This window comes from Mastacembelus armatus, chromosome 9 (genome assembly GCF_900324485.2).
Source record: "Mastacembelus armatus chromosome 9, fMasArm1.2, whole genome shotgun sequence".
Classification (NCBI taxonomy): Eukaryota; Metazoa; Chordata; class Actinopteri; order Synbranchiformes; family Mastacembelidae; genus Mastacembelus; species Mastacembelus armatus.
In genome coordinates, this window is record NC_046641.1 from 10,946,671 (window position 1) to 10,954,667 (window position 7,997).

Consider the following 7,997-nt stretch of genomic DNA (forward strand, 5'->3'; position numbering starts at 1 on the left):
TTTACTGCTCTTGACTGGTATAGATAATCAGGATACATGTATCAGACATCAGCTTATAATCACCTTCCTGTATTGCCTGAGTTATTTTGTGGCACTGCTTTTTCCTGACAGTGTCACAGCACATTTTAATTACCCAAACGAGAGCAGCGACGTAACAAAATACAAACAAGCAAAGGAAAAAAGGCACTGTGTTGACACCTGTATTTGTCTGTAACTCTTTAAGATATGCTTTATTTAATTCATATGGTCATGTCCCTCCACACTTTTTGTATCATCTTTTTCTAGATTTTAAGAAATTAAAAAATGTTTGATAAATAATATGAAAAAACCCATTTCAAGCTTCTCAAGCTTAATGTCTTAATACACTACACTGTATATAAGAATGTATAAAGAAGATCTCTTTTTCTGTGCTTAGCTTATATGTTTGTATGCTTGGTTTGTGTGTTCTTTGTATTTACCCCAGACTCACAAATACAGCCTGCTTTAAAAAAAAAACTGATTCAAAATGTGTGATTTATTCCTCACATTTTTAATTTTCATCCAACAGAAACATAACAGGGTATTATCATTACTGTCAGCTGTTTTTCAACTGTCCATATTTTTCATATATTATTTAGAGTTTGTAATGCTAATCAGGAAAATATAGTTGTCTTCCTCTTTTAGCAAAACATGGTGTTTCCAAGTAACAAGAAATGCCCCTTCAGGTATTTTGCAGGCATTCTCAATTTGTCCTATGCTACACAAAATAAACAATATGACATTAGATATTTAATGTTTTTAAATAAAGCATTTGAAAAAAACAATAAATAAAATGTTTATGGTGCACTAAACCCTCAGTTCGTTTTTGGTAAAGAGAATTTGACTCATCTGATTTGGTCTCATAAAAGATAACTTTGATCTCCAGCTTATTTATTGTTAAAAGATGCTAATCAGATATTAATCAAATATTCTATAATATTCACAAGTAATTTCATTAACATGTTTCTAACTTGTGCACTGACTCTGAAATGCACTGGACCGAATAAAAAAAAAGTTGTGATGAACTGCAGTGCTATATTTGCACCTATAGGTGGAGACATTGTTGTTTCCACTTTGTAAGTGACAGCATTACTGAGAAAGGGCTCAGTGAAATGAACAGATTCCTCAGGACAAAAAGCAAAATATTTTGACAGGCAGAGAGCAGGCTCATTGTTACACACATTTTAGAAGCATGATATCCAGACATTTCCAAAGCTAAAAATTGCTAATGCTGCTACACCTTAAACAGGATTTCCCACCTGGGTAATAATGCCTGATTGAATATGACATTAATATTCCTTAACCATGCACCTTTAATATTTATGGGGGGCTAGGTTACGCTCCTGTAGTGCCAGTTCAATAACAGTGTTTGGCAGATGTGCCCCTGTTCTGAAATAGAGAGGTAATGTTTGACATGGGTCTCATCCTGCATGAACTGATGCCTGTTGACAGACTGACTAAATCTATCCAGGAGACTATTCTGTCGCGGTTATCCCAGAAGGCTAATCATTGGTGATATGTGTGAAAAGGTGATGAGCCTCTTATGAAACACTAATTGGGTTGCAACTAGAAGACCGTGAAAACCTCAAATGAGCAAGATTAAGAGATAGAAAAAAATAACTTAATTGAACTTTTAAAAACTCTGGAAAAAAAGAAACTTTAAATATTGTAACAACAACGTATATAATTGTGAGAAAGATATACAGTCACAGCACATAAGACAGAGGAGAAAGAGGACATCTGTGCAGAAAGAATGTGAAGGCAAATTGGTCTCGACAGTTCTGTCCCCCTTCGCTTGCTTTTCCATAAACCCGTTCCCATGGTCATCCCTACAACTCAAGAGATCCCTTGTCTCCTCAGATTAAACGGAGTGATAGGGAGACACCGGCTAATGTGCCAGTCAACTTTCCCTTCCCCTACCCCTTTGTCTTTAGGCTGTTCCTTTCTTCTGTGACCCTCATCAGTAACAAAAACCCTTCGAACACAGTGCTAAACTAACAGAGAACACCCCCCTCCGTCCTCCTGACTTTTCCTTTATCTCTTGTTTAACTGACAGACCCTATCTGACCGGTGGAGGACTGACAAGTGTGGGACGGCCGAGGTGAAGTGGCGGTAGGGAAGTGCCACTCACTGTAGTGTTATCAGCACAAAGGCCAATGACAGAAACCTAATCTGACCTGGCGGCTGATGGCTTACGGCTTCTAGGCTGGGTTTCAGCTCTGAAGCTGATTCTGGCACCCCCCGAGATACGTGGAAAAGAACTATAAGCACAGACACACACAAATGCATGCACATGGGCACAGATCCACACGTGAAACACACATACATGTACAAACAAGTGCAGACGCTCACTATTCTTAGCCCCCCGTCTCCATGAAGCAACCTCCTTCTCCTTGCCACTCCTCGACCCCTGCCTGTCATCATTTAACTAATAGTTTGCTGCAACATTTTATGATTAATTGTGTGTTTGGGAGAGGTGTCAGTTTACATGAGAAAAAAAATCTTACCACAGCAGTCTTGTATCACTGTGTTCAGCCTTCGTTCCTTACTGAATTGTAGCTACAAGCACCTGTGTGCATGTTTGAGCAAATGGGACTTGTTTTTTTTTTTCTTTCTGGCTCATTGTTCTGCAGAAGGAAACATGAAGGACCAGGTCACTATGTCAATCCTCAATGCTTCAGGTTCCCTTATGAGTCTTTGTGCCAGAGAACTGCACAGTTGGATCTTCCGGCACTCCAAAGTGCTACGAAACTCACAGTACCCACAGTGCTCTGCTTTCGTAAAGTTTTGGCAGTGCTCAGGCATGGAGTGTTATTCTTAAAATACTTAAGAAGCTCCAGCTTCTCCTCTTCCCTTGCTGAAATAAAGATCTGTGTTTGTAAGCACCTGTAAGTACGAGCACTCACTCAGAAGCTGGGTCCCATTTTCTTTTGGCTCTTTGTTCTGGGGCGATGGATACCACAGGCAGCATTTGGATCAAACATTACCCACTGGCAATAGAAAATCTATTGCTATCCTTGGTGGTGTATCAAAATGTGAATCTGCTGCTGATGTGTTTGCTTTAGATATGATCCCAAGGCTACAACAGTTATCTGGGAAGAATTTCTCTAAAGTATTATGCTTTCTCCACATAAATCAGCTTTAGCTTAGTGATAATTCCATCTTGTATAAGTCTTGATTAAACCTTTGCTTTTAGACATCTCTCTTGTTCTTGACATTGTCATTTTCTGTTTTCCCTTTAAAGATAATCTTCAAAACTGCTGAAGTAGATAACGCCTCGGAAGCTCTTGATGGCTCCAGCCAAGATTTTACTGTCAGCATAGAAACCGGCCCATTAACTTCTGAAGTCCTCTTTGGCAAAGCTCCCTTTCCCCTCCATTGCCATCAAAAAGCTATTTCCCTCGGCCAGTCCTACACAACCCTAACAATGAACAGAGGATTAGACAATCTCTCTGTCTTCGAGCAAAAAAAAAAAAAAAAAAAAAAAAGTAAAAAAATGGATTTAAGAAAAAAATCTCTTTTTTACCAGTCTCTGGTGAAGACTGGTTGGCAGCATTTCTTCTTTGGGATTTTTTCTGACACGATTCCCAAGAGGCGGTTTTTGCTTTTATGATTCAATTCCTGTGCTTGAAATCAGCCAACATGTGGCATTGTGATCCAATCACAGAGATTTTTTTTCTCCTTCGGTTTGTAAATGGTTAAGTCGCAGTCTATTGTGAAGGAATCTTCAAAGTGGTTGGAAACCACAGGGGAACATTGGCAGTTGTTAATTAATGCAACAGACTCTGTACAAATGCTTTGTTTTCATGATTCTAGAGATGAAAAAAAAAAAATCATGCTTTGAATCTAGCAACAGGCACATCCAAATTTCTTACCTCATCCTCAGTACGTTATCCTGGACAATGAAATGCTGTTGTTTCTTTGAAAAGCGTAAGCGATTTTTTTATTAACTCTGCTGTGGTTCCAAAAGACATATATCTCTCTTTGGTTTAGGTTTATTGGATTTTTGTTCATACCAATCATTTATATTTCCATTCAGTAAATTGATGTAAAATGTGTTTTGCTAAAATGATCTTTTCTGGTCTTTATGACTATCATTGAATTTGAAAGAAATGGGAAACATGACAGAGGCTGTGGTAACCAGTGAAAGGCAACTAAAGCAAAATTGGCTGAGATAAATGATGGATAATAAGGTTTAATCTTAAGATTTTTTAAATTGCTTTCAATCCAGTAAATGACTTTAAATGTCTGGCTAGCTTGTGATTGTACACATTTTCTTATTTTTTAATAAACAGCAAAAGCAAAAATGACATGAATAATAGAGAAATATTGTCAATGTAAATCATGACCTTTAAAAGAAGAATAAATTGTTTTCAGAAGTCACCAGTCAACATGTAAATGTGGGCAAAGTCTTAGAGGTCAGTAATGGGGTGAGCTGTCTCTTACCCTGAACACTAACAGGGTTGAAAGACCCTGTCCCTTTGGTGACTCACACGCACGCACACACATGCCCACTCAGGGTTTCACACACTCTGCCTGTGGCACCACAATCACTGCCAGATGCTGTGACTTTCTCTCAGACAATTCATTTCACAAGTATCTCTGAAGGAACGATGCCGACGGTGCCATTTGAGGGAGACAAATGTACATAAGTGTGTGTTTAAGTGAGTGATGGGGATATGCCAGAGGCAGTGTGTGAAAAGGACACATATAAGATCAGATAGAGTTGAGACTAATTCACAGCCTGGCCTGAGGACACCAAGCAGGATAATGTGAGACATCTTTTCTCACACCATTTAGGCTAAGCCCATGGTGCCCCATTGTTTATTTCTTGGCTGAACTACATTGTATAAGGCTAAAAATGGTTTTGAAACAGAGAAAACAATAAGAACAATAAGAAAGGCAGGGGAATGTTTTTAGCTTCAATGCATCTCAACCAATTCACATTTGTCATCCTGCAATTTGTTATGTACAACACTATTTCAATGATTGTGATGTTAACAGAGCAGATTTATAGTGGATGAGACACCAAGAGCCAGCGCTTGGCAGCCCAGGCATGGTGCCCGCCCCAGAGGAGGGGGATGATGGAAAGCAAACAGCTAATAATTTATACCATGATTACACAGGCTGCAACAACACAGGGAGACAAACCTTCACATACCCAGGCAGGGACCTGACCAAGACTGATAGCACCGGAGCACGCAAATACACACAGAGATGCACAAATACAGACACGTACTATATCTGTCACACACATACACACACACACGCACATACACACACACACACACACACACACACACACACACACACACACACACACTAACAGTAACCAGGGGCAGCACTCAGACAATTAATACTATAGCATGTAACATCTTTTTGTTCACACAAAGATCAATTAGAAAATGTGAAAGCCACACTGAAGCATTAAGAACAAAACAATTTTATAGTCCTGTTTAGAGTTTACAAGGACCGTGCAGTGTGTATATTAAAGCCTATCTTTTGTTCTGTGTTATCCTACTCTATTCTGCTTTGTGCAGATGAACCACTTGTGTTTGCTGTTTCACTGTAAACAGAGCACCAGTCCCTCTGTGTCAGTTTGGCTGCTGTGAGACATTTAAAGTAAATAAATCCAGCCTGCTAACCAACCACTAAACCCTACCTGCCATGTCTAGAGCTGATACTATAATTCAAAGGCTAAAAAGACTATAAAAATGTGTTTAGGCTGTAACAATACCGCCTGAACCCCCTGTGCTTGTGCGGATGAAACCTCCTATCCTATACAGCCATTACCTAAACCACATAGTAGGATAACCATGTAAAAACGTCACGGTCACCCTCATTAGCAGCTGGGCTGGAGTTCCTTTTGATTTGAACGTGCACACACGAGGTCTGCAATGGCTTCCATATGGGCAGCCTTTCATTTTTTAATATAACTAGCATCATGTTACTCTGAGATGAGGTGATCCCAATTTCTCCAAAACCTCAAGCATTTTTCTAAATGTGCTTGACATGTCCAGGATTTCCTACCAGTGGAAGGGATGCAGGGGTGGTGTGTGTTTTCACTACAGTGTGGCTTGCCTAACTCCCCCGTATATGTGTCAAATCCAGAGAGGGAGAGAAAGACATGTAGTGTGCAGTAATGTGTGTGTGTGTCAATGAGTGTATAAAAAGATGCCAACCATGGAGGGGCCATACAGCGCTTGGGGCCCAGAGCCCTTGGCCACCACTTCCTCCCCCTTCGTGCCACATTGACTCTGTTTCCATTACCACAGTGAAAGGAACAATAAAGAGCTGCTGTGTGGATGTGTGGTCTACTAGCACAGCAGAGGTCTGGACAGACTGGGACAGATTGGACTGAGCTAGTGAGAGCTGGAGAGTTTTATGTGTGTGTGTCTATCTGCCTTTCTATGATTGTGGGGACAAATTTTAGTTCTGTACCATCACTGTGTGCACATTTCAGCCTAGTTAGGACATTTTGGCCCGATTACACATTCAGCTGTGATAGTTAAAGTTAGGGTAGAGGGTTTAATGAGTGTCTTCACAACCATAGAAAGCCCAACACGTTTGTGAGCGTGTGTGTATACTGGCAACATGTCAGACCCAGGAAAGTAGAGAATTACCAAAGTAGCCTTTCATTTTCACCCCAATCTAATTTTAACACTTCATCCTACTCAGCTCAGATAACAATTGAGCTTTATTTCTCACTAATGACCCATCTACTGTATAGTTTCCATTTGAATTTGCCTAGATATGGGTCCAAGTCCATTTGGTCATGATAGTCAGGTACAGTATAGTATTGTGCTATGTAATTACGCTGTAACACACACACATATAGAAAAACTAAAAATATTTATTGTGAAGCTCTGTAGTATGCGTTATATTGTCCTCTGTTCTCTTCGCAAACAATCTGTGTATTCTGAATCCAAATAAGAAAAAGATAACCAAAATAAGCCTTGACATTTATTTTGCCTATTCGACTGCAGTATTGGTTTCTAAACAAAGCTTTCCCTTCATGTGCCTCTAGATTAAAAGAGCTAAATCACAACAGAAACTGGCAAAATTAAATTTGATGAAAAACCTTAACCTGATTCTTATATTTCCGATGAAAATTAGCTTATGGTACAGAAAAGAGTTTCTCATCTCTTTGTTTCTTTGTTTGAGGAGATGATGACACATTTGATCCTGTCTCACAGCATCACATGTCAACCTCCTCATGCCCTGTCACTCTGACAGCTCACAGCCCGCGAGGCAAAGGATCATGGGTGCTGTGTCAGACACAGCGGGGAGGTCGGAGGAAGGCAAGCTAAATGCACGGTGTGTTTCTGTGTGTCACCGTGTGTGTATGTGTCTTTGTGTGACTATGTGTGCGTGACTATGCGTGTTTATGTGCGTCAGTCTGAAGGGATGGATGCATGCCAAAGGCGAGAGCAACACCATGTCAGAGTGCTAGCAGACGATGCCCATTTCAGATGCACTAATTCAAATAGTCAGCTCAGCCATGAAACCATTTCCCCCCTTTGATTCCTCCTCTCCTTTCCTCTGAGCTCCATGTGCAAGATGTAGCAACAGTTAATGCTTAGTTTTCAGCTGCTTTCTGGAAGGTAGATACTGTTTTTCAGTGTCAACTTTAGATGTCAATTAAATTTACTAGTGCTAAGTTTTGGCGGTGCTTGTTGGTTCTTTCTCCTATGATGATGTTTTAGTGTCAAACGTTGAATATAAATTTTTCCTTGCAAATGTGGAGATTTGGGAAATTAAGTAAAATGTTAAATATCAACATGCTACCATGAATGAAACAGACATCATTGCCATGGTAGTGATGGTATTAAACAAATAAATGACTGGGCCTGCAGTGTAATTGCCCATTAGAGATTGGAACATTGCATGAATATGAAATTGCTCCAACAAAGACCATTCTGTAGTTTAAACCGGAGAGCAATCATATTACATACAGAGCCAGTATGGAAATTGTGATG